Below are 25,748 nucleotides of genomic sequence, written 5' to 3' on the forward strand. Positions count from 1 at the left end.
TTTTTTTAACAAGAGTAAAAGGAAAAAAAGGAGCATAAAATTTATTGTGCAATTTCTCCTGAGTATGCTGATACCTTATGTGTGGTGGAAATCAACTGTTTGGGTGCACAGCAGGGCTCGGAAGGGAAAAAGTGCCATTTGACTGAACATTTGGCTGGAATAATTAGTGGACGCTATGTCGCATTTGGAAAGCCCCTAAAGTGCCTAAACAGTGGAGGTCCCCCACAAGTGACCCCATTCTGGAAACAAGACACCTCAAGACTTTTATCTAGGTGTATATTGAGCATTTTGAATCCACGAATACTTCACAGAATTTGATAAGCTTAGGTTGCCATATTGAAAATTTTCATTTTTTTCACAAAAATGTTTCTTTAGCATCACATTCCTCACTTTTTCAAGAGGCAACAACAAATCGTGGACCCCACAGGTTGTTATCCAATTTCTTGTAAGCGCAGGGATACCCCACATGTGACCAAAAACCTCTGTTTAGATTAATGGGAGGGCTTGGAATGGAAGGAGCACCATTTGAATTTTGGAAAAGTTGAAATAAATTGCGCACCCTGTCACATTAGCAGGGCCTCTTGGGTACCTATACATTAGAAACCCCCAACAAGTGACTCCATTTTGGAAACTGGACCCCTCAAGGATTTTATTCAGGAGTATAGTAAGCATTTTCAATCCACAGGTACTTCACAAAAATGTTGCTGTGCAACAAATGTCTCACTGTTAGGCTATATGCGCATGTTGCGTAAATACATGCAGTTACGCTGCGCTTTGCAGCGCAGCATAACTGCATGCATCCTGCGTCCCCTGCACAGTCTATGGAGATTGTGCAGGGGCCGTGCGCACGTGGCGTCTTGGAGCGCAGCGCTTTGGCTGCTGCCAGAAGCGCTGCGTTCTAAGAAGTGACATGTCACTTCTTCAGTGCGCTTTGCTGGCAGCTCCTGCTCTGTCTATGGCAGGAGCTGCAGGCAGAGCGCATGGAATCGGCTTTTTTTTTTTCCTCTACGGACATTTTCTGCAGCGATTTGAAGCGCACGTGTGCTCTTCAGATCGCTGCAGAAATTTCTGCAGGGCTAGTACGCAACGTGCGCACATAGTCTTAGGCTATGTGGCCATGATCCAGCGACACGGCGTCTAGTACACAGTGCCAGCCTTCCTGCAGAGATGTGAGTGTTGTCCATGGGAGAACGCAGCTGCCCATCCCCACGATTTGGGTTCAGGCTGCTGTGGACTTTAGCTCTATTCTACGTGCAGAGAGCACTCTTGTCTCCGCAGCATAAATTGACATGCTGAGGCTCGGGAAGCTGCACCGCAGGTCGGTTTATGCTGCGGAGAAAAGAAGCACAGTGGGCATGGGATTTCTAAAAATCCTTCCACTGTGCTTCTACTGCACAACATAGCGTTATGGACGCAGGGAAAACACTCTGCGCCCAAAACGCTGCAAACCCTGATTGTGGGCACACAGCCTAAAATGCTACAATGGATGAATGGATAGATGTCAAACATATATAACGTCCCACCCCCTGCATATTCTAAGCTGGCGCTCTTTAGTGCCTTTCATGTGGCACTAAAGGGTGCCTAGCCTTGTATTTAGCCCAAAAAGAAAAAAAATAATTAAAATAAATGACATGGGGTCCCCCCTATTTTTGATAGCCAGCTAGGGTAAAGCAGACAGCTGTAGCCTGCAAACCACAGCTGACAGCTTCACCTTGGCTGGTGATCAATTTGGAGGGCTCCCCAAGCTGTTTTTTTTTTAATTATTTATAAATAAATAAATAATTAAAAAAAAAAAAAAAAACATAGGGTCCCCCCAAATTAGATCACCAGCCAAGGTGAAGCTGACAGCTGGGGTCTGGTATTCTCAGGGTGGGAAGAGCCATGGTTATTGGACTCTTCCCAGCCTAAAAATAGCAGGCCGCAACTGCCCCAGAAGTGGCGAATCCATTAGATGCGCCAATCCTGGCGCTTCGCCCCAGCTCATCCCGCGCCCTGGTGCGCTGGCAAACGGGGTAATAAATGGGGTTGATACCAGATGTGTAATGTCACCTGGCATCAAACCCATCAATTAGTGATGTCACAGCGTCTATTTGATACCAGACATAACTAATTGACAGTAATAAAAAAAAAAATTGACAACAAAAAAAAATGTATTTGAAAAAACACTCCCCAAAAATATTCACTCTTTGGCAAATTTATTGGAAAAAAAAAAATCGGGTCCCTGCTGTAATCCATTGTGAAAGTCACGCAGCGATTCTTGACCTTCTAGAATATGGGGGGCACGTTCAGGTAACGTATCCCCCATTTTCTAGGAGTGCAGACCCTCCATTTGAGGAGAGTGGGTGCAAAGAATTTGCACCCACTCTCCCCGGGTCACAGCTGCAGACTCCGTGCAGCAGCAGCAGCCAGCGTGAGTCAGACACAGGAAGCTGACAGCCGCGCTCTGCAGTGTGACCTGGCAGGGCCTGGGGAGAAGGTTTCTGTCGTATGTGTCATAGCACATGCGACAGAAACCATAGGAAAGGGGGAAATGCGGCCGGCGCGCTGTTGTGCGCGCCGGTATGTGCGGCGCCATGTTGGATTTTCGGGAGGAAGGTGGGGTGGGGGGACACTTTGGCGACACCGGGGGACCGGAGAGGACCGGGGGATGAGATTTATCTCCCATCTAACATGTTTGTTTATGCCAGATGGGAGATAAATGATTTTTACCGGCGCGGTCATTTACTGTAACCTGATCATCGGTATACGGTGTATACCGGTCATCAGGTGAGCGGGGACCGGAAAAACCGGCCAGAATCATGATCTCCAGGGTCTCAGCTACCCCCGGCAGCTGAGACCCTGGAAATTTTCTGACTCTGGGGGACGCTAGACCCTTTTTTCCGACCGCCGTTAAAAAGCGGCAGATCGGAAGAAGTACCCTAATTTGTCGCTGCGTATCGGCGGTCGTTAAGGGGTTAAAAACAGAGCAGGAGGGTGTCATGCAGAGGTGCTAGTAATAGCTTGGCACCAGTGGGACAATAATGGAATACAACAGCCAGTTCTTGTATGCCACTAAATGGCAGCATTTTTTGCTATTATTATAGCTTATTAAAAACAGAGCAGGAGAGTGTCATGCACAGGTGCTGCACATAGATTTGCACTAGTGGGACTATACAGAAGTCCAATAGCCACGTTTAGGATGCCACTAGGTTCACTCAGTGTTTGCTAGTATAATGGCTTAGTAACAATGAGTTTGAGTGTGCAATGCAGGCAGAGGTGCTGCAAATATCTGTGCACTACTGGGACTATACAGAAGTCCAACAGCCACTTTTATGATGCCACTAAGTTTACTCAGTTTTTGGTATTATAATGGCTTAGTGACAATGAGTTTGAGTGTGCAATGCAGGCAGACGTGCTGCAAATATCTTTGCACTAGTGGGACACTAATGAAGTCCAACAGCCACTTTTAGGATGCCACTAAGTTTACTCAGTGTTTGGTATTATAATGGCTTAGTAACAATGAGTTTGAGTGTGCAATGCAGGCAGAGGTGCTGCAAATATCTTTGCACTAGTGGGACAATAATGAAGTCCAACAGCCACTTTTAGGATGTCACTAAGTTTACTCAGTGTTTGCTAGTATAATGGCTTAGTAACAATGAGTTTGAGTGTGCAATGCAGAGGTGCTGCACAATGGCAGCATTTTTTGCTATCATTATAGCTTATTAAAAACAGAGCAGGAGTGTGTCATGCAGAGGTGCTGCACATAGATTTGCACCAGTGGGGCACTAATGGACTACAACAGCCACTTTTTGTATGCCACTAAATGGCAGCATTTTTTCTATCATTATAGCTTATTAAAAACAGAGGAGGAGAGTGTCATGTAGAGGTGCTGCAGATAGATTTGCACCAGTGGGGCACTAATGGAGTATAACAGCCACTTCTTGTATGCCACTAAATGGCAGCATTTTTTGCTATCATTGTAGCTTATTAAAAACAGAGCAGGAGGGTGTCATGCAGAGGGGCTGCACATAGATTTGCACCAGTGGGGAACTAATGGAGTACAACAGCCACTTTTTGTATGCCACTAAATGGCAGCCTTTTTTGCTATCATTATAGCTTATTAAAAACAGAGCAGGAGGGTGTCATGCAGAGGTGCTAGAAATAGCTTGGCACCAGTGGGGCACTAATGGAAGTCCAACAGCCACTTTTAGGATGCCACTAAGTTTCCTCAGTGTTTGCTAGTATAATGGCTTAGTAACAATGAGATTGAGTGTGCAATGCAGGCAGACGTGCTGCAAATATCTTTGCACTAGTGGGACAATACAGAAGTCTAACAGCCATGTTTAGGATGCCACTAAGTTTCCTCAGTGTTTGCTAGTATAATGGCTTAGTAACAATGAGTTTGAGTGTGCAAAGGGCAGGAGGGTACAGTGGCAGGGTTGTGGGTCTGGGTACAGGAAGGGAATCCTCCCTTTCTATCCCTCCTAATGGGGAAATGCAGTGAGGAAATCCCTGACCTTAGCTACACAGACGCTGTCATCTTGTGTAGCTGTTAAAATCTGTTTTCACGGCCCTGACTGTCACCTTTAGCTCTGACCCTGTCGGTGTTAGCCCTTAAAAGGACTAATAGAAACTTATATCCCTATTCTGTATAGCGCTGTGTATAGAGCGTACACAGCAGTATCGGAGACAGGAGCTATGCCAGTGGTGACTGACACCCAGACGCAGAAGAGATAATGGCGTCCAGACAGGCAGATACTCGTTTTTATAATGCAGGGACATGTGACATGGACATCCTATCACACATGCCGTTGCTTCTCTGGCTAAGGCTTAGGCTTAGGGAAGGAAGACAAAGAAAAAAAAAATGGCGATCGCCATTATCCAAACAGCAGTGATCTGAATGCGCTGTTCCCGCAAACTATACAGTGAAATTTCATAATAGTGTGAGTCACAGAGTGACTCACACTATTACAGCGGAAAGCCAGCTAGTAATTAGGTTGTCTTTTTGCTGCTAGAACCGTTCTCGAACGTATCTAGAACTATCGAGCTTTAGCAAAAAGCTCGAGTTCTAGTTCGATGTAGAACTGCCCCCAAAATCACTCGAGCCGCGAACTGGAGAACCTCGAACCGCGAACCACGCTCAACTCTAGTAAGGAGGTGTGTGGTTTTCCTTGTGCGCAGTTACAAGGAAGGGTGCCCTGAATGAAAATGAAAGAAACACAAAATGAGTGTCAGTCTTACTCCCTCTGAGACTCCAAGCAAGATCTCACCTCGTGGGGTATGGATCATTTTGAGAAAGGTCAGGAATCAGCCCAGAACTACACAGGATAACCTGGAGAGAGTGGTACACAAGATCCCACCCCTCACGCCAGTACATGTACAGGCCCATTTGACATTTGCCAATAACCATCTGGATGATAAAAAGGAGGTACAGGAAAAAGTCATATGGTCAGATGAGATTAAAATTTAACTGTGTGGTATCAACTTCACTTGCTGTGTTTGCAGGAAGAAGAAGGATGAGTACAATGGCAAGTGTTGTGAATGTCATCTGAGTGGGTGCTGGTGTAGAGCTCCCTCTGGTGGCCAGGAATGGTATTGAAGCTGAGTCTGAATCTGTGACTCAAACAGGTGTTGGAATTAATTAGGAAAACATGCGTGCACTATTGATGGCCTTGAGGACTGTAGTTGGGGAACACTGCTCTAGATTGTGACTTTTATCTGTAGCACTGCACAGAAGAGCAGATGTGAATAAGGTAATATGGGAAAGCTCGGTGTTTGGCATATGGCTTTGGAATGATTTCAGTGTAAAAGAATTGTCTGTCATTATATCGGTAATGGGGTTCTGGGTGTCCCTACTTTGAGTGGTAAAACTGTGGAGAGAAAAAGCGCAATAGGGTCTTACCCGGTATATATCTGGGGAAAATAAAAGGAATGCACTCACCTTAAGGAATTGTGACAGTCACAACTCCTATGAAAGCTTATGTTGTTGGGATAAAATCTGCTGCAGCCCCCGTGGTTGATAACAGAGAACAATAGAGAAGTGGTTTATGCCGCGCTATTCATCAGGAAGGAGAACAGAGAGATGATCAATGTTCCTTTATTGTGGCTTGCGTCTACGCGTTTCAGGAGCTCTGTTCCCTTCATCAGGACATACAGCACAAAAACAACATATCTGTAGTTGATCCAAAAATCCAAGCATAAATACAACACAGAGAAAAGAAATAAATGTCAAGCCACGCCCCCAAATAAAAAAATTTGGCGGGTTGGAATGACGCATATAGCAGCAACAACATTTTCATGTATAAAAAGCAGAAAAATCAGGATCAAACAATTGGTAACAGCATAAAAACATGCTATAAATTATTTGAGCAAAAATATTTTACAAGATTAAAAAAGGAAAAAATCTAAAAATAAAAGACTTTATGATAGATTAAAACATTGCGTGTGTTTTACATTATTCAGGAACCTGCAACTTTATGGTGTTAATGTGTGAAGGTTGGGACTCTAATTGTGTGTGCCACTGGGGAATTACAGGGCAGTGTTTGCAAGAACACCGCTGAAGTAAATCATTAGAAGATAGGGAAGAGATTTAAAAGACTTTTTCAGTGAATCTTGAGTTAAAAATCACTCAAGGATTCACCCTCAGTAAAAAGTAAAATAGATAATAAAAAACGGAAATTTACATCAAGCGGGTGACAGAGTCCAAGTGTAAAACTTTGCTCCGTGAACCATATCTGAACAGAGTTCAGATTAGATTAATGGTACAGCATGGAAGCGAGTGCCAGAGTACAGGACCTAGGCTTGTCTCCGTGAGCTATATCCAAACCATCAATGACAATAGGTCTGATTTCCTCGATAGCACCGCATATGTGCAGTAATACTATTGACAGCGATTCAGGCCAGTGGTGTCTGAAAAACGTGTTATAAAATCAGTAGGCTGCAGAAAAACATAGAACAGCTGGCTGTCTGATGCTGCTGATCTGAGCGGCAGTGCATGTGTCACAGGACAACAGACATGCAAGCAAAAGGGAGGGGGGCCGTAGCTCTGCATTCCATACCCCCGTATATCACCTCAACACATTACGTATACAATTTTGAAAAAGATCTGACTTAGTCAGGAATTTATAAATTATTAATAAAGGCTGAAATGCACACAGTTTTTGAGAAAATACAAAAAGTATTTATTATTATGCGTGACACATAAAGGACATACACAGACAATGATGGTTTAAAATCAACACAGCAGAAAAGATGGGCGGTGTGACAGAGGATAGAGCTAATAGTATATTTCCAAATTGCAGGTAAATATGAGCTCTATAAGTACAGCTGTTAATTAGAGATGAGCGAACCGGTCCCGGTTCGGCTTGAGGTCGGTTCGTCGAACGGAGGTCCCGTTCGAGTTCGGTTCGTCGAACGTTCGACGAACCGAACTCGAACCGCATAGGAAACAATGGAAGGCATTCACAAACATAAAAACACCTAGAAAACACACTCAAAGGTGTCCAAAAGGTGACAAACAACTCACAACACAACACAAACACATGGGAAAGTGACAAGGACATATACTCATGCGAAAATAAAAGAGCAGGACAAGGAAAAAGAGGAGGACACACAGATATAGGCATGGCACACCCTTCTAAAATCATGTAAAACACCGCAAGGTGACTCCAAGCGGAGTCTCCCTTTTTTTTCTAAAAATTGGGCCCCACACACACTCACCCATTCAGTGGCAGCAGTTGTGCCCCAGTTGTACACTTCACAGCTAGATTTGCACCAAGCACATTAAAAAATACGCCATAATTAACCGTCCCCAGGATGACACCGGGGTAGGTAGATAAAGTCTTTGCTGAACCATGACTTGTTCATCTTGGCTCCTTTTAACAAAACACAGCAATCAAGGGTTACTCCAAGCGGAGTCTCCCTTTTTTCCAAAAATTGGGCCACACACACACTCACCCATTCAGTGGCAGCAGTTGTGCCAGAGTTGTACACTTCACAGCTAGATTTGCATCAAGCACATTCAAAAATACGCCATAATTAACCGTCCCCAGGATGACACTGGGGTAGGTAGCAAAGTCTTTCCTGATCCCAGCTCTGTTCATCTTGGCTCCTTTTAAAAATCACAGCAATCAAGGGTTACTCCAAGTGGAGTCTCCCTTTTTTCCAAAAATTGGGCCACACAGACACCCCATCAGTGGCAGCACTTGTGCCCTAGTTGCAAACAGGATGTTTTGATTTGCATCAAGCACATTCCAAATCCACAAGCATTTACTCTCCCCAGGATGACACAGGGGTAGTAAATTCCTTGTGGATCCATGACTTGTTCATTTTGATGAACGTCAGTCTGTCCACATTGTCACTGGACAGACGCGTGCGCTTATCTGTCAGCACACACCCAGCAGCACTGAAGACACGTTCAGAGACAACGCTGGCAGCTGGACATGACAAAATCTCCAAGGCGTAAGTTGAGAGCTCTGGCCATTTTTCAAGATTTGAAGCCCAAAATGAGCAAGGCTCCATTTGGAAAGTCATGGCATCGATGTTCATTTGGAGATACTCCTGTATCATCCTCTCCAGCCGTTGACTATGTGTCAGACTTGTTGTCTCTGGTGGTCTTGCAAAGGAGGCTCTAAAAAAATTATGAAAAGATTCCATAAAATTGCTGTTACCAGCACCAGATACGGTGCTACTGGTACGGGTAGACTGTTGAAGATGACGAGACCGTCCCATGTTTGTCAAGTTACAACTGGGAGATTCACTCCCTGCACCTGCACGGTTGTTTGGTGGAAAAGCCGAGCTAAGATCGAGTAACAGCTTCTGCTGATACTCCTGCATACGTGCGTCCCTTTCTATGGCTGGAATTATGTCACAAAATTTGGACTTGTACCGGGGATCCAATAGTGTGGCAAGCCAGTAGTCATCATCACTTCTAATTTTGACAATACGAGGGTCATGTTGGAGGTAGTGCAGCAAGAAGGCGCTCATGTGTCTTGCGCAGCCATGCGGACCAAGTCCACGCTGTGTTTGTGGCATAGAGGTGCAAACCATTCTTTCTTCCTCTGACATCTCCCCCCAACCTCTTTCAACTGAAATTTGACCAAGGTCTCCCTCATCCGCTGAGTCTTCCATGTCCATGGACAGTTCGTCCTCCATTTCTTCATGTTCTCCTGTACCTTCCTCAACATCTCGCCTGCTACCATGCGCCCTTGTTGATCCCTGTCCCCCATGGTCCCATGCCTGCCGCCTTGGTGATGATGAATGTCTGGACCTTGGTGATGTTGTTGTGTCTTGCGCATATGAATCCTACTGTAGTTCCTCCCCTTCCTGTTGTCCCACCCCCTGACTCCGAATAGTGTTTAGCGTGTGCTCCAGCATGTAAATGACTGGAATTGTCATGCTGATAATGGCATTGTCAGCGCTAAACATATTCGTCGCCATGTCGAAACTCTGCAGAAAAGTGCATAGGTCCTTGATCTGAGACCACTCGATCAGGGCGATCTGCCCCACCTCTGCATCTCGTTGGCCCAGGCTATACGTCATGACGTATTGCACCAGGGCTCGACGGTGCTGCCACAGTCGCTGTAACATGTGGAGAGTCGAATTCCAGCGTGTCGGCACATCGCATTTCAGGTGATGAACCGGCAGGCCGAAAGACTTCTGGAGCGATGCAAGTCGCTCAGCTGCGGCGGTTGAACGGCGGAAGTGATCAGACAGTTTTCGTGCCCTGGTCAGAAGGCCATCTAGGCCGGGATAGTGTGTTAAGAATTGCTGGACAACAAGGTTCAACACGTGAGCCATACAAGGCACGTGTGTCACCTTGCCCAGGCAAAGGGCCGCACCCAGGTTTGCAGCATTGTCGCACATGGCCTTACCAGGCTGCAGGTTGAGTGGAGACAACCATTTATTAAACTCGGTCCGCAGAGCTGACCACAACTCCTCAGCTGTGTGACTCCTATTCCCAAGACATGTCAAGCTAAAGACCGCCTGATGCCGTTGTGCTCTGCTGCCAGCATAGTAATGAGGGGTGCGTGATTCCTTCTGTGCAGTGAGAACGCTGGTGGCCTGACCAGGCAGGCTTAGGGCGGAAGTGGAGGACACAGATGAGGTTGAGGAGGCAGAAGCAGTGGCGGAACTTGGACAGACAGAGGATTGACACACAAGTCGTGGGGACGGCAAGACTTGTGCAGCAGACCCTTCACCATCTATCACCATAGTTACCCAGTGCCCAGTCAGCGACATGTAACGTCCCTGTCCATGCTTACTGGTCCAAGTATCGGTGGTGAAATGCACCCGTTGACACACAGAGTTTCTCAAGGAAGCGGTGATGTTGTTTGCGACATGCTGGTGTAGCGCGGGCACACCTTTCTTAGAGAAGTAGTGGCGACTGGGCATCTGGTACTGGGGCACAGCGACAGACATAAGGTCTCCAAAATCCTGTGTGTCCTCCAGGCGGAAAGGCAGCATTTCGGTAGCCAAAAGCTTACAGAGGGATAAAGTCAACCTCTTAGCTTTGCCATGGGTCGCAGGAAATGGACTTTTATTTGTCCACATCTGAGGGACAGAGATCTGGCTGCTGTGTGTAGACGGTGTTGAGTAGGGTGTCCCTGGAAAAATGCAGGTTTGTGAGGAAAGTGTAGCCGGAGACATGATGCCGCCTTCATCCAACGTTGGTGCTATCGATGTCTGAGAGAGCTGTACACACGCACTTGTTTCCCCTTCCAAACCAACTGACGACCTACCAAGCAAACTGCCTGTTGCGGTTACAGTGGTGGAAGTTGTGCGTGGAAAACCAGGTGTGACAGCTTTCCCCACAGTCCTAGAAGATGAAGAGCGCACGATGCACTGGAAGGGGCCGGCGGTGGATGGTTCGCTCCGCTAGGCCGCATTGCAGCACGGTGAGCTTCCCACCGGGACATATGATATTTATTCATGTGACGATTCATGGAAGAAGTTGTCAAACTGCTGAGGTTTTGACCTCTACTAAGAGAACCATGACAAATTTTACAGATCACATAATTTGGCCGATCTTTTGCTATGTCAAAAAAGGACCAGGCTAGGGAAGGCTTAGAGGGCATGCGACCTGTTGATCCACCCCGACTAGTGCTCAGAGGCAGAGTGGTGGCTGAGGATGCAGTTGTAGACGTGCTACCAGTACTCCGACTCTGTCCAGGAAGGCGCAAGGTAACTTCATCTTCAGTTGCATCCTCCTCCACCACCTTTGTTGACCTCCTCGAGTGCCTGACTGTGGGTTGACAGTAGGTGGGATCTAGAACTTCCTCATCAATTGTTGTGTTTGCACTCCCCTCACCCTCAGACCGAGCCTCTTCTTGCCCTGACCGAATATTTAAGTTGTCATCCCAATCTGGTATCTGCGTCTCATCGTCACCAGTATGTTCCTCATTGTCTATAACAACAGGTGTTACAGTTGGTAAAAAAGGGTCAACATTATGCTCAGAAACTTGGTCCTCACGGCCTGAATCAGAGTCACAAAAGTTCTGGGCATCACTGCAGACCATTTCCTGTTCTGTACTCACTGTAGCTTGGGAGCAGATCTCTGATTCCCAGGCTATAGTGTGACTGAACAGCTTTGCAGACTCAGCCATCTCAGTTCCACCATACTGTGCAGGGCGGATGGAGGCTTCAGAGCTGGGAGAAAGCAAGTTTGATTGGGATGACAACTCAGAGGACTGGTGTTTTTTGGATGCGGTAGTTGAGGTGGCGGAGAGGGCACTTGCTTGTTGGACCACTTGAGATCCATTCAAGCATTTTCCTTTTTTGGCCATCATCTACCTTTGTTCCAGTTGTCCGTGTCCGTAAAAAAGGGAGCACATCGGATTGTCCACGGTAAGTAGTAGACATCTTACTTTTGCTGGAAGATGGTCTATCTTCAGCAGATGTTAATGGAGCTTTGCCACCTTCACCACGGACAAAACATTTTTTTCCTTTTCCAACACGCCTCTTACCCTTTCCACCAGCATCTGTCATTTTGCCACTCATTTTGATTGCGACAAAATTGTGCACTTAAAATGTGGTAGTAAAAATTGAGAGGTGGTGTAGATTGCAGCGGTGGTCTATCTTTATTAACAGCAGAATAAACAACAATAATTATCACTGACACTGCAACTATGGCCCTTAAACTGGCAGCAGTGTTTGCTAGTATAATGGCTTAGCTACAATGAGTTTGAGTGTGCAATGCAGGCAGACGTGCTGCAAATATCTTTGCACTAGTGGGACTATACAGAAGTCCAATAGCCACATTTAGGATGCCACTAGGTACACTCAGTGTTTGCTAGTATAATGGCTTAGTAACAATGAGTTGGAGTGTGCAATGCAGGCAGAGGTGCTGCAAATATCTTTGCACTAGTGGGACTATACAGAAGTCCAATAGCCACGTTTAGGATGCCACTAGGTACTCTCTGTGTTTGCTAGTATAAATGGCTTAGTAACAATGAGTTGGAGTGTGCAATGCAGGCAGAGGTGCTGCAAATATCTTTGCACTAGTGGGACTATACAGAAGTCCAATAGCCACGTTTAGGATGCCACTAGGTACACTCAGTGTTTGCTAGTATAATGGCTTAGTAACAATGAGTTGGAGTGTGCAATGCAGGCAGAGGTGCTGCAAATATCTTTGCACTAGTGGGACTATACAGAAGTCCAATAGCCACGTTTAGGATGCCACTAGGTACACTCAGTATTTGCTAGTATAATGGCTTAGTAACAATGAGTTGAAATGTGAAATGCAGGCAGAGGTGCTGCAAATATCTTTGCACTAGTGGGACTATACAGAAGTCCAATAGCCACGTTTAGGATGACACTAGGTTCACTCAGTGTTTGCTAGTATAATGGCTTAGCTACAATGAGTTTGAGTTTGCAATGCAGGTAGAGGTGCTGCAAATATCTTTGCACTAGTGGGACTATACAGAAGTCCAATAGCCACGTTTAGGATGCCACTAGGTTCACTCAGTGTTTGCTAGTATAATGGCTTAGTAACAATGAGTTTGAGTGTGCAATGCAGGCAGAGGTGCTGCAAATATCTTTGCACTAGTGGGACTATACAGAAGTCCAATAGCCACGTTTAGGATGCCACTAGGTACACTCAGTGTTTGCTAGTATAATGGCTTAGTAACAATGAGTTGGAGTGTGCAATGCAGGCAGAGGTGCTGCAAATATCTTTGCACTAGTGGGACTATACAGAAGTCCAATAGCCACGTTTAGGATGCCACTAGGTACACTCAGTATTTGCTAGTATAATGGCTTAGTAACAATGAGTTGAAATGTGAAATGCAGGCAGAGGTGCTGCAAATATCTTTGCACTAGTGGGACTATACAGAAGTCCAATAGCCACGTTTAGGATGACACTAGGTTCACTCAGTGTTTGCTAGTATAATGGCTTAGCTACAATGAGTTTGAGTTTGCAATGCAGGTAGAGGTGCTGCAAATATCTTTGCACTAGTGGGACTATACAGAAGTCCAATAGCCACGTTTAGGATGCCACTAGGTTCACTCAGTGTTTGCTAGTATAATGGCTTAGTAACAATGAGTTTGAGTGTGCAATGCAGGCAGAGGTGCTGCAAATATCTTTGCACTAGTGGGACTATACAGAAGTCCAATAGCCACGTTTAGGATGCCACTAGGTACACTCAGTGTTTGCTAGTATAATGGCTTAGTAACAATGAGTTGGAGTGTGCAATGCAGGCAGAGGTGCTGCAAATATCTTTGCACTAGTGGGACTATACAGAAGTCCAATAGCCACATTTAGGATGCCACTAGGTACACTCAGTATTTGCTAGTATAATGGCTTAGTAACAATGAGTTGAAATGTGAAATGCAGGCAGAGGTGCTGCAAATATCTTTGCACTAGTGGGACTATACAGAAGTACAATAGCCACGTTTAGGATGCCACTAGGTTCACTCAGTGTTTGCTAGTATAATGGCTTAGTAACAATGAGTTTGAGTGTGCAATGCAGGCAGAGGTGCTGCAAATATCTTTGCACTAGTGGGACTATACAGAAGTCCAATAGCCACGTTTAGGATGCCACTAGGTACACTCAGTGTTTGCTAGTATAATGGCTTAGTAACAATGAGTTGGAGTGTGCAAAGGGCAGGAGGGTACAGTGGCAGGGTTGTGGGTCTGGATAGAGGAAAGGAAGCCTGCCTTTCTATCCCTCCTAATGGGGAAATGCAGCGAGGAAATCCCTGACCTTAGCTACTCAGACGCTGTCATCTTGTGTAGCTGTTAAACTCTGTTTTCAGGACCTGTCACCTATGGCTCTGACCCTGCCGGTATGAGCCCTTAAAAGGACTGATAGAAAGTGCTATCCCTAAGCTGTCCAGCGCTGTGTATGGAGCGTATACAGCAGTATCGGCGATAGGACTCAGGACGGAGCTGCGCCAGTGATGTCTGACACCAAGTACGCAGAAGGCAGATAATGGCGTGCTGGAGGAAAATGTCCGTTTTTATAATGCAGGGACATGTGACATGGACATCCTATCACACATGCCGTTGCTTCTCTGGCTAAAAGTCCACTTAGCTGTGTGTGTGTCTGGGATTGGCTGACATGCTGGCCCTCCCCACTACACGCGCGCGCTTAGGGAAGGAAGACAAGGAAAAAAAAAATGATGATCCCATTATCCCAGCAGCAGTGATCTGAATGCGCAGTCCCCGCACACTATACGCTGAAATTTCATAATAGTGTGAGTCACAGAGTGACTTACACTATTACAGCGGAAAGCCAACTAGTAATTAGCTTGGCTTTTTGCTGCTAGAACCGTTCTCGAACGTATCTAGAACTATCGAGCTTTTGCAAAAAGCTCGAGTTCTAGTTCGATCTTGAACAGCCCCCAAAATCACTCGAGCCTCGAACTGGAGAACCTCGAACCGCGAACCGCGCACAACTCTACTGTTAATATTAGCAATAGGAAGATAGAAAAATCACAGAGTAAAAAACCTTTTTAACCATGGTAATTAATTAATGTAGATCATTGCAGCTAGGCAAAATGCAAAGACCCGCTTTAATATATACAGTAGATTTTAACCAGAGCCGCTGCAGGCAATATAGAAAGGGTTAAAGACAAAATAGTCCAGCTAGCTACAGCAGCAGTGAAAAATAAATATTATCAAGCAGGTCTATGATCATATGCCCAATGATAATAGTAAATCGGCACTCAACATTATTGAAAAAGTAATCAAGTCATATAAGACTGCCACATAGAACTCAGTGTTAATTAATATGGATCATTGCAGCCAAGCAAAGTTCAAATACCCGCTTAAATGTACAATAGGTTTTAGCCAAAGCCGCTGCAGACAATAAAGAAAGGGTTAAAGACAAAATGGTCCAGCTAACTACAGCAGCAGTGAAAATAAATGTTTTTAAGCAGGTCCTTAAGGCATGCATTAGCTGCAATGTAATCAAAGGCAGTATATAGAAAAAAATGATCACCACTGGTAACGGTTGTAAACCCAAATGTAATAGAGCTCAATTGGTAAAATACCCACCAAGATAGCAGCCCCACCAGAGCACACCGCCCACACCTGACGCGCGTTTCACAACGGCTTCGTCGGAGGTGTATGGGCTGTGTGTCTGGTGGCATTTAAATCTCCCCCTTGTGCCACTTGCCCGCCTATGGCGGCGCGCGCTGGCCCGGCGACGCCCATCCTCCACTGCACGCCGGTGTCCAGGAAATCCATGGTGCGCACGCGCAACTCATGAATACCTGTTGGACGCCGACTGCAGGGAGGAGAGGAGTCACAGAGCCGGAGCGCGCACAGGCAGGAAGCTGACGGCACCATTTGTAACTAGGGCAGCAGTGAGGGCAAAATAGAAGACAGATTAGCATAGGCACTCCATTGATAAGATAGTTGTTATATGAAGTTACGAAAATGAGAAATCACAATAATAATAGGCAAAATGGTATAGCAAACATTCTTGATAATCTTCATTGTAGAAAAATTGCCGATTATTACTTCTTTAATTGCAGTCACATTAGAGGGGAAGAGAAAAATCCACCAGATCTATAAAGAATGAAAAAAATATTAAAATCAAAGTTTTTGACAGTGACACCAGCAAACATACTGTCAAAATATACGCGCAAAACTCATGGAGGTTGCACATATGTAGATATTAAAGATGTGGGGGGAACACAGTGAAGCAACAAGATTAGAGATGAGCGAACTGGCCGTGGTTCTACTCGAGTTCGGTTTGCCGAACGGAGGTCTCGTTCGAGTTCGGTTCGTCGAACGTTCGACGAACCAAACTCGAACCAATAGGATATAATGGGAGGCAATCACAAACGCATAAAAACGTATTATAAATGTACACATACAGTTAATAAATATTGCCATAACACTTACCGGTCCCCGCGATCCCTCCTGCACTCTGTCTCCTGCCGCTATTCCATCCGATGATCGCTGAATCCTCCCGGTGACCAGCACTGCCAGCAGTGATGCAGGACCTATCGTGACGTCAAAATAGCCATGTGACCAGTAACGTGGCTATTATCTCATTGGCTACAGACTGGTCACATGACTATGACGCGTCATGTAGGACCTGAGAGTGCATCTCTCCGGTACACGGTGTACATTTGTGTATCGCCGTGTACCGGCGACAAGCTCTAGCACACGGTCGACTCCCCGTTCCGTTAGGGACCGGCTGACACAGCCGGTCATTAATGGAGATCACCGTTGCCATAGAAACGCAGTTAGCGGTGACGTCACCGCTAACCGCGGCTCCCGGAGCACCGTTGCTATGGTAAAGCGTCTGTCAGCGTTACCGCTGTTACCGCTGACAGCCAGCAGCACTGATCACTCACGGAGTGAAGGCTGCACGCTGCTTCCCGTGCATCCTTCACGGAGTGAAGGCTGCACGGGAAGCAGCGTCTTCCCCCATGCAGTAGTGATGGAGCAGAGCTGCATTTGTTGAACGAGAAAGACAGAAGACCATGGATCGTGGAGGGCTGACAGGGGGTAATAAAGATGGAGTCTCTAATGTGTCTGTGTATTTATTTCTATTAAAGTATTTTTTCTCTGTGTGGTGTCTTTTTTTAACCCTTTATTGGAGATTCTTAATGGCCGGGTCAAACGTTCCTGACATTAAGAATCTCTGGCTTAATACTAGCTAGTAAAACAAAGCTAGTATTAACTCATTATTACCCAACAAGCCACCCGGCTTCAGGGCTGTTGGAAAAGTTGGATACAGCGCCAGATGATGGCGCTTCTATGAAAGCACCATTTTCTGGGGCGGCTGCGGACTGCAATTCGCAGCAGAGGCGCCCAGAAACCTCGGGCTAACCTGTGCTGCGGATTCCAATCCCCAGCTGCCTAGTTGTACCCGGCTGGACACAAAAATAGGGTGAAGCCCACGTCATTTGTTTTTTAATTATTTCATGAAATAAGTGAAATAATTAAAAAAAACGGGCTTCCCTATATTTTTGGTTCCCAGCCGGGTACAAATAGGCAGCTGGGGGTTGGAGGCAGCCCGTGGCTGCTTGCTGTACCTGGCTAGCATACAAAAATATGGCGAAGCCCACGTCATTTTTTTGGTGGGCAAAAAACTTCTGCATACAGTCCTGGATGGAGTATCCTGAGCCTTGTAGTTCTGCAGCTGCTGTCTGCTCTTCTCCATACAGACAGACAGCAGCTGCAGAACTACAAGGCTCAGCATACTCCATCCAGGACTGTATGCAGAAGTTTTTTGCCCCCTGAAAAAATTATGTGGGCTTCGCCATATTTTTGTATGCTAGCCAGGTACAGCAGGCAGGTACGGCTGCCCCCAACCCCCAGTTGCCTATTTGTACCCGGCTGGGAACCAAAAATAAAGGGAAGCCCTTTTTTTATTATTTCATGAATTTCATGAAATAATTAGAAAACAAATGACGTAGGCTTCGCCCCATTTTTGTGTCCAGCAAGGTACAACTAGGCAGCTGGGGATTGGAATCCGCAGCACAGGTTGGCCTGAGCTTTCTGGGCCCCACTGCTGAGAATTGCAGTCTGCAGCCGCCTCAGAAAATGGCACTTTCATAGAAGCGCCATCTTCTGGCGCTGTATCCAACTCTTCCAGCACCTGCCTGCTATACCTGGCTAGCATACAAAAACATGGCGAAGCTCACGTCCTTTTTTTGTAGTTTTTGGCAAAAAAAATAAAAAATGCTTCCCTGGATTTTCTATTGCCAGTGAAGGTAACACCAAGCAGTGGGGGTTAGCAGCCAGTAGCTGCTTGGATTACCCTTAGCTAGCAATACAAAAAACGCAGCGGGAGCCCATATATATTTTTTTTAATTATTTATTTAAATAACTAAAAACAAAATGGGCTTCCCTGTATTTTGATTGCTGTACATCACAGTGCTGTAAAAATAAATCTTTAAAAAAAATGACGTAGCGCTCCGCGGTATTTTTGATTCTCAGCGCAGATAAAGCAGACAGCTATGGGTTGCCACCCCCATCTGCCTGCCGTTACCTTGGTTGGCAATCAAAATACAGGGAAGCCCATTAATTTTTTATATTTAAAAAATAGTTAAAAAAAAAATGACGTTGGGTCCCCCCATTTTTGATAGCCAGCTAGGGTAAAGCAGACGGCTGTAGCCTGAAAACCACAGCTGGCAGCTTTACCGTGGTTGGGGATCCAATGTGGAGGTCCCCCCAGGCTCTTTTTTTATAATTATTTTATAAATATTAATAATTACACAAAAAAAGTAGGGTCCCCCCCAAATTGGATCACCAGCCAAGGTAAAGCGGACAGCTGTGGTCTGGTATTCTCAGGGTGGAAAGATCCATAGTTATTGGGCCTTCACAGCCTAAAAATAACAGGCCGCAGGCACCCCAGACGTGGCGCATCCACTAGATGCGCCAATCCTGGCGCTTCCCCCCAGCTCATCCCGTGCCCTGGTGCAGTGGCAAACGGGGTAATAAATCGGGTTGATACTAGCTGTAAAGTCACCTGACATCAAGCCCAGCAGTTTGTGATGTCATGGCGTCTATTAGATACCCAACATCATAAACTGTCAGTACTAACAAAAAAAAAAATCGACAAAAGAAATTTATTTGAAAAAACAGTCCCTAAAACATTTCCTCTTTCACCAATTTATTGTAAGAAAAAAAATAAAGGGGTCCCACGACGACTCTGGACCGTCTAGAATATGGGGGGGAGACACTCAGGGAACGTATCCCCCATTTTCTAGGAGTGCAGACCCTTCATGTGAGGAGTGTGGGTGCAATGAATCTACACTCACTCTCCCCGGGTCCACAGCAGCAGAGTCCATGTCGTAATGGTTGCTACCAAAGCTGCAATGCCCTGCTCATGAGGTAAGGGCATGCCTAATCAGGAGAACTATTCTACATTTCCAAATATTGGTATTTGCTGATATTATTGCTATTCCACCTACTATATATTGGGGATAGGATCTTGGAGATGGAATACCCCTTTGAGTCCAGTTATCCAGCTGAATGAATACTTAACAACAGAGCTCGCTATTTAGATGTGTTTTCTTGTGTTGTATAACGGACTCTCATGTTTGGTAGTCATTCAGCAGGGAAACCTTAAAAGCAAATCCCTCCATTTGGAAATGTAGTATATAGCTCTCCTGATCAATTATGTTCCTTACCTCATGAGCAGGGCATTGCAGTAATAAAAATAATTTATTCATTTATATAGCGTTATTAATTCCATAGCGCTGTATGTCTTTGGAGTGTGGGAGGAAACCGGAGTACCCGGAGGAAACCCACGCAAACACGGGGAGAACATACAAACTCCTTGCAGATGGTGTCCTTGGTGAGAATTGAACCCAGGCCTCAGCGCTGCAAGACTGCAGTGCTAACCACTGAGCCACCGTGCCGCCCATTTAGCTTACAGATGCATAACCACCACTCACTGTGTCTGAACACAGGAAGCTGAGCTGATAGCCGCTCTGTGCATGCGGCAGCGTCTATTGTGAAGGAGAGGGCCATGGGGGGGATCAACGCTGCACAGGTACCGTGGGACACCGGGGAACACCGCTGGGGTTATAGGGGGTGACCTGGCAGGGCCTGGGGAGGAGTTTTCTGTTGCATGTGTCATGTCACATGCGACAGAAATCAGAGGAGTAGGGTGAATGCGGCCGGCGCGCTGCTGTGCACGCGGCCATCTTGGATTTCTGGGAGGGCATCAGGGGGGGCACTTTGGCGACACCGGGGGACCGAAGGGGACCGGGGAGGAGATTTATCATGTTTGTTCATGCCAGATGGGAGATAAATAATTTTTTACCGGCACTGTCATTTACTGTAACGTGATCATCGGTGTACGGTGTATACCTGTGATCACGTGAGCGGGGACCAGAAAAACCGTCCTGAATCATGATCTCCAGGGTCTCAGCTAGCCCTGAAACCCCGGAGATTTTCTGACGCTGGGGGGCGTTATTCACTTATTTCTGCCTGCTGTTTATAAACGGCAGATCAGAATAAGGCTACATTAACACGACCGATCCATTTTTGCGGTCTGCAAAAAACTGTCCGTTTTTTTTCACGGGTGCATCCGTGTGGCATCCGTTTCCGTTCCGTAGACGGTCCGTATATCATCTGTTTGTCATCCGTGTGCCTTCCGTTTTTTTTGTGTGCTGCAAAAAAACTGAAGGAGGGGAAATGCATGAATTTACCCAGGATCCATAGCTTCATCCTACATGAGGCGGTCACATGTTCACTCCAGTGCCATTTTCTACTGCTTTTTACAGCGTAGAGCGCTCTGGTGATTTTTTTGTGCTTGTGCACTTCATATCAGTCTTTTCTGTCATTATAATGGCAGAAAGGCACATAATGTCCCACTCTCCTGCATTTTGTAATTTTGCACCCTTTGGTGCTTTCATGTGGCACTAAGGGGTGCTTAGCTTTGTATTTAGCCAAAAAAATGAAAAAAAAAATGATGTAGTGTTCCCCCTATTTTTTGTAGCCAGCTAGGGTAAAGCAGACGGCTGCAGCCTGCAGACCACAGCTGGCAACCTCACCTTGGCTGGTAATCCAAAACTGAGGGCACCCCACGCTGTTATTTTAAATTAAATAAATAATTAAAAAAAAAAAACACGTAGGGGTCCCCCCAAAATTGGATCACCAGCCAAGGTAAAGCAGACATCTGGGGTCTGATATTCTCAGACTAGGGAGGTCCATGGTTATTGGACTCTCCCCAGCCTAAAAATAGCATCCCGCAGCCGCCCCAGAAGTGGCGCATCCATTAGATGTGCCAATCCTGGTGCTTCGCCCCAGCTCATCCCACGACCTGGTGTGGTGGCAAACGGGGTAATATATGGGGTTAATACCAGATGTGTAATGTCACCTGGCATCAAGCCCTGGGGTTGGTGAGGTCAGGCGTCTATCAGATACCCGACATCACCAACCCAGTCAGTAATAAAAAAAAATAGACGACAAACACATTTTTATTTGAAAAAACACTCCCCAATACATTCCCTCTTTAACCAATTTATTTGAAAGAAAAACAAATCCAGGTCTGGTGTAATCTAAGGGGTTGCCATGACGATCCACACTGTCCTAGTCAATGAAGAGCAGGATGTTCCCCATTGGCTGGGAGAGCAGTGCAGTGACCTGAGCTAACATCAATGGGTCAGCCCAGGTCACTGCAGGGGATGACAAGTTCTGCTGTCAGCAAGGTACATTACCTGCGCTGATCTCCTGCACTGCTGACAGCACCTGTCACTGAGTTCAATGACCGCCGCCTTCACAGCCAAGTATCGCGAGCGGCCCGTGACGTCACCGCTAGTCAGTCTCGCGTCGGAAGCGAGAGAAGGTGATGTGACAAGCGGCGGCCATGGAGGACAGTGACAGCCCTGAGGTCGGGACTTCATCACCGCAGGTAATCCGAGCGGGACCATGTGTGCAGAGTGCCAGGAGGACGTCAGTGTTGTGGACTGCATGGTTGGGGACGTGTGTGTGTGTGTGTGTGTACATGCCACGTACAGGAGAAGGCGGAGCGAGCTGAGCGGGGAAGTGTGGGCTTCCTGCACGTAACTAGGATAAACATCGGGTTACTAACCAAAGCGCTTTGCTTGGATACCCGATGTTTATCTTGGTTACCAGCTTCTGGCAGGCTGCCAGCGATGGCTCCTGCACACTGTAGCTGTAAAAAGCCCTGCTTTTTGCTGCTAGAACCGTTCTCGAACATATCTAGAACTATCGAGCTTTAGCAATAAGCTCGAGTTCTAGTTCGATCTAGAACAGCCCCCAAAATCACTCGAGCCGCGAACTGGAGAACCTCGAACCGCGAACCGCGCTCAACTCTAAACAAGATCCAAGGAACTTTTTTCATATATACAGTGTCAAATCGGATGGGCACAAGTCAGACATTATAGAAGAAAGGGCTTGAAGCTGACCGCGTCGTTAAGGCCAAAAGGTTTTGTCGTGTTCAAGATGGTGATCCATCTGGCCTCCTTTTTATGCAAGTTATTTTTGGTGTCACCTCCTCGCACCCCTAAATTCACTTTATCTATGCCGCGAAATTTAAGATGTCTCCAATTGCAGCCATGTTTTTCTCTAAAATGTTTAGGGATATTTTTGAGTAAAGATATTTCTTCGGGTTTCTGGAGCTTGGCCGCGTTTTTAATGTCACGGACATGTTCCAAAATACGCACCCTAAATTCACGTGTAGTGAGCCCTATATAAATTAAGCCGCATGGGCATATAGCCCAATATACAACATTGGAAGACCGACAATTGATGAATTGCATAATGCGATAGGTCCTTGATCGTGAGGAGTTCCAAAACTCAGATGTACGGTCAATTTGTGGACATGCACCACAGTCTCCGCATGAGACAGACCCCCATCTAGGACCACTATATGTCAGAAAGTTGGTATTAATCCTAGGTGTGTAATGGCTCCTCACGACCAAGTCCCTCAAGGTTCTAGATCGCCTCGGAGTAATAGCAGGCCTAGGGGTAAGAATAGAGGCCAGATTGTGATCCGCTAACAAGATGGGCCAATACTTTGAAATAATTGCTGACATTTCCCGCCATTGCGCATGATAGGGAGTGATCAGTCGGATGGTTTCATCATTAACTTTAGGTTTTGTTCTAAGCAGATCATCACGTACTGATCCTTAAGCCCTCTCATACCCCTTCTGGATAACATAACGTGAATAATGTCTGACCCCAAACCGCTTCCTCAGGTTATTGGATTGTTTTTCAAACAAGACGTCACTCAAGCAAATTCTACGTGCCCTTTAAAACTGCCCAGTGGGAATGGAATTGATTACCTGGAAAGGATGAGATGATTTGGCACTCAGTAATGAGTTAGTTGCCGTTGTCTTGCGATAAATGTCAGTGCACAGAGAACCATCATTGCCCCTGGTGATTGAGATATCCAAAAACTAGATTTTTTCAGCACTGGTGGTTAAAGTAAGTTTGATATTTTTAGTATTAACGTTGAGTCGCTGCATAAATGCATCCAAGTGATGGACCTCCCCCTGCCAAATTAAAAAGACATCATCAATAAAACGCAGCCACATGTGGACTGCGCCAAACTCAAAATCCGGAAAAATAATAGACCGTTCCCAATATCCAAGAAAGAGGTTCGCGTATGAGGGCGCACAAGACGCCCCCATCGCGACTCATCTCTCTTGGAGATAGAAACGGTCCTTAAATAAAAAGAAATTGTGTGTAAGAATAAATCTAAGCAATAGCAGAAGGAGGTCCACCAGTTGGCCATCAAGACTAGTAGTACGGAGAAAAAACTCCACTGCCTCCATCCCATCGTCATGATTGATGGACATATACAACGACTCAACGTCTGCTGTCACCATAATTATGTCCGTCTCAAGTATGACACATCTAATATATTTAATAGCTCAGTGGAGTCACGAATATAAGATGGTAAATTAATCACCAGGGGCTGGAGATAGTAATCTAAGAACCGAAATGCGGGTTCACAGAGATTATTATTGCCAGAGACAATGGGTCTCCCAGGCGGGCATGTTAGATCCTTGTGCACCTTTGGGAGAAAGTATATGGTAGGGATAGTAGGAAATTCAACCACAAGGCCTTCAAAAATGGATTTTGGGATAATACCCCCATCAAAAGCTGATTGGAGTATATCAAAAAGTTCGCCCTGAAAACGGCCAGAGGGTTTGTTGGTAAGTTTGGAATAACATGACCTGTCGTTTAATTGCCTAAAGGCCTCTGCCTCATACTTGTCCTTGGACCACAAAACTACATTTCCACCTTTATCAGCCTGTTTAATTACTAGATCATCCATATTTTGAAGTTCCCTCAGGGCTTTTCATTGTTGACCATTTAGGTTGTCATGAGTTCTTTTTTCTGACAATCCTCTAAGCTCCTGGGATACTAATTTTCGTAAACATGTCAATAGGGGGACAGGCTGATAAAGGTGGGAAGGTGGTTGAGCGTTTTTTAATATGTGCAGGAAAAGTAGAAGACGTACCACTATCCTGCTCCGTGAGTAAAGATTCCAAGATCTTTAATGCCTCGCGTTCATCCCTAGAAAGATCTAGATGGAATTCTTGTTGCCTACTAGAATAGTATTTTTTAAGGAGGACCTTACGGCTGAAAAGCTGCAGGTCTTTAACAGCAGTAAAGTAATCAAAATTGGCTACTGGAGAAAAAGAAAGACCTAATTGTAGGACATCAGTCTGATCTTTTGTTAATGTACGATCAGTAAGGTTGATTACCTTTAAAGAGTCCAATTGGTCTTGGTTGTTTCCTTTATTCAGACGTTGTCTCTTCTTGGTTGAATATCTAGTCTCCATTCGATTATGTGTGTAGCCATATCTGCCTTGACCTCTCTTCTGGCCTGATGATCTGGTTGAACCCTCGCCAGAGGATATCCATGGTATTTTGTGAAACAGATCTATTAGTTGAACCAAATCGGGATGTCTGATTGTGATGCCATTTAAATACGACCCCATTTTTATAATCATTGACATCCCGCTGAAATTTTTGGCCCTTGAGTTGTTTGATCTCAGCTTCCCATTTGTCTAGATCTTTTTTTAGTTCAACCTCAAAAATGGCAAGGCTATCCCTGAATAAACTCTGCTTAATCTCACCATTAACCTTCTCAATTTCTATCTCCAACTCCTCAATTCTGCGCTTGTCAGCGCCAATGAGCAGTTCTATCATTGTGCGGGAGCAAATTTTGCAAGTTTCCTCCCATCTTGATTTAAACATCAGGTCCTCCACTGCATACGACGGAAATATCTGGATGCGAAGTCCCCTTGGGACAATGTCCCTACTGAGATATTGCTCGAGGGAAGCCTTGTTCCACGACGTTTTTAACCTTTTATACATGAAGTTCTTTAATTGAACCTGAAGCTCATGACACTGGGGGGGTAGGGATAATTCTGGAGTGGCAGTAGTGCTGGTGTCTGTGCCAAAAACGTCCTTAATCTGTGCCGCCCAAACATTACGTATACAAACTATTTTGGTCTATTAATCAGCAAGTATATTGTAGTCAAGAAAAAGGCACAAAAATATAGATTCAAGAACACGGATATATGACAGTATATAAAACTATTATTCAACTTTTAAAGTTATACAGTCATAAATAATTTTAAAAAGGGGGACCAGGGAGATAAAGGCATTAATAAGGGATCACTTAGTGGAAAAAATCAGTGACCTCATTGAGACCCACTGGTTTCAAGGTGTTAAGCTTGTAAATCCAGTAGGTCTCTTTTCTGTTCAAGGCTTCCACTCGATTATGTATCTGAGGAGGAATATAATCGATAGGGGTAACCCTAATTTTGGCCTTTTTTCCTTGTTAGACTGTGGTATGCCTAGATAGCCCATG

This window comes from Anomaloglossus baeobatrachus, chromosome 3 (genome assembly GCF_048569485.1).
Source record: "Anomaloglossus baeobatrachus isolate aAnoBae1 chromosome 3, aAnoBae1.hap1, whole genome shotgun sequence".
NCBI classification, from domain to species: domain Eukaryota; kingdom Metazoa; phylum Chordata; class Amphibia; order Anura; family Aromobatidae; genus Anomaloglossus; species Anomaloglossus baeobatrachus.